The 2,412-nt window shown below is 50.6% G+C and overlaps 1 pseudogene; it reads left to right on the top strand.

The window, feature by feature from the left end:
* The first annotated feature begins 330 nt into the window (after window positions 1–330).
* Window positions 331–1,334, top strand: LOC101420887 (reticulocalbin-1 pseudogene; annotated as a pseudogene).
* The last annotated feature ends 1,078 nt before the right edge of the window (window positions 1,335–2,412 follow it).

The following is a 2,412-nucleotide window of genomic DNA, read 5'->3' on the forward strand; positions in this document are numbered from 1 at the left end:
CCCGCGGCCGGGCGGGCCAATGGGCGCGTGAGCCGTGGCAGCCCGAAGCTCACCCCCCACCCCGAGGTCGGGGCGCGCCCCTCGCCTCTGGCACGAGGCGGGCACTGGCTGCAGCGCTGGGCCGGTCCCTTCCCCCGCGCCGGTCCCAGCCCCGCCGCCGCCGCCGCCGCGCTTGCGCCCCAGGGCGGGTCGGCGGCTCTCGCGCTCGGGCCCCAGGGCGGGTCCGCGGCTCTCGCTCTCGCGCTCGCGCCCCAGTGCGGGTCGGCGGCTCTCGCTCTCGCGCTCGCGCTCGCGCCGGGCCTCCGCGCCGGCCGCCCTCTCCTCCGCACCATGGCGCGTGGTGGCCGCGGCCGCCGCCTGCCGCTCGCCCTGGGACTGCTGCTGGCGCTGGCGCTGGCGCCCCGGGCGCTGCGAGCCACGCCCACCGTGCGCAAGGAGCGCGTGGTGCCGCCCGACTCGGAGTTCCGTGAGCGGCCGCCCGAGGACAACCAGAGCTTCCAGTACGACCACGAGGCCTTCCTGGGTAAAGAGGACTCCAAGACTTTCGATCAGCTCACCCCCGACGAGAGCAAGGAGAGGCTGGGGAAGATTGTCAATCGAATCGACAGTGATGGAGGTGGCTTTGTCACCACCTAGGAACTGAAAACCTGGATCAAACGGGTGCAGAAAAGATACATCTATGACAATGTCGCTAAAGTGTGGAAGGATTATGATCGGGACAAAGACGATAAGATTTCCTGGGAAGAATACAAACAAGCCACCTATGGTTACTATCTAGGAAACCCCGAAGAGTTTCATGATACTTCAGATCATCAAACCTTCAAAAAGATGCTGCCACGTGACGAGAGAAGGTTCAAGGCTGCAGATCTCAACGGTGACCAGACGGCCACTCGGGAGGAGTTCACAGCCTTTCTGCACCCCAAGGAGTTCGAGCATATGAAGGAAATAGTGGTTTTGGAAACTCTGGAGGACATCGACAAGAACGGGGATGGCTTTGTGGATGAGGATGAATATATTGCGGATATGTTTTCCCACGAGGAGAATGGCCCTGAGCCAGACTGGGTTTTGTCAGAACGGGAGCAGTTTAGTGAACAAGGACGGGAAGCTGGACAAGGATGAGATTCGCCACTGGATCCTCCCTCAGGATTATGACCACACTCAGGCCGAGGCCAGGCACTTGGTGTATGAATCGGACAAAAATAAGGATGAAAAGCTGACTAAAGAGGAGATATTGGAGAACTGGAACATGTTTGTTGGAAGCCAAGCCACCAATTATGGGGAAGATCTCACAAAAAACCATGATGAACTTTGAAACATTCATCCTAACAAGGCAGACTGTCACAGGCTTTATCACCGTCTTGGCTGGTTGCTGCACTTGTCTAATTTACACTAGTTGTGTCTCCAGAAAAGTGATTTTAGTACCTCAGATTGGGGTACAAATTGTTTTCCACTTGATAATTACTGAAAATAGTGATCACTATCCTTTCAGTAAGATTTCTTGCAAAACAAAAATCTTGGTAAATTCTCAATGAGGCTACATTACTAAAATCTGCCTTTTAAAGTTTTTTTTCCCCTTAAGTTTAAGCTCAAGGGAAATAGAGCTTGAAAAAGCCCTGCTCTTCAGAAGTTGGGTGGGTTAGGAGGGTGTTATATGGAGTGACTCCTATGTGTTTTATCTGAAAATGTTTTCACATTTGCCACTGTTCAGTAGTTGGTGAGGAAAAATTCTGGTTAAGCTACAGTGGTTTAATCTAGGTAGGGTCCTATCAGAGAAAGTCAGTGTTTCAGATTCTTCCTCCTTGACTTAGTACTTGGAGCTGTTACTGTAAATGGAATATAAAACCTCTGTACGTTTTTATGTGCAGACCTGCTAATATGCACAATAAATCCACATCTTCGTTTTGTTTTAACAATAACAAACAAGAAAGATAATGTGAAAAAGAAAGGTAGTTTTAGGTAAGGAAAAGATGATTGTCAGACATCCGAAGAACCAGAGGAAAATAGTCAACACTTTAAATATACTTCAGAGAATTTTCTTGACCTGTAAGTGAGGTAGGCCTTATCTCTAAGAGTGAAGAGTAATGAGTCCATTTCCTTGCTGATCCCCTAAAGGCAGGAGGCTGTGGGATCCTGTGGAAACAGCCTGGAGGGGTGCTGTCCCACCCCTGTCCCAGGAGATTTGCCCCCCGACAGCTTTCTCTGTGGAGGAAGGTCAAGATGATATTCCAGGACACTGAATGAACTGGTAGAAGCAACTTTGACAGGTTGAAATTCCACTTTGTAAAGGAGTGAATGAAATAAAGGATCTCACCGAGGAAAAAAAAAGAAAACCATAAGCTGGTTCTTTGAGAAGATCAATTTATCGACAAACCTTTACCTAGACTACCAAAGAAAAAAAGAGAGAAGATGCAA

The sequence above is a fragment of the Dasypus novemcinctus genome, chromosome 22, assembly GCF_030445035.2.
Source record: "Dasypus novemcinctus isolate mDasNov1 chromosome 22, mDasNov1.1.hap2, whole genome shotgun sequence".
NCBI lineage: Eukaryota > Metazoa > Chordata > Mammalia > Cingulata > Dasypodidae > Dasypus > Dasypus novemcinctus.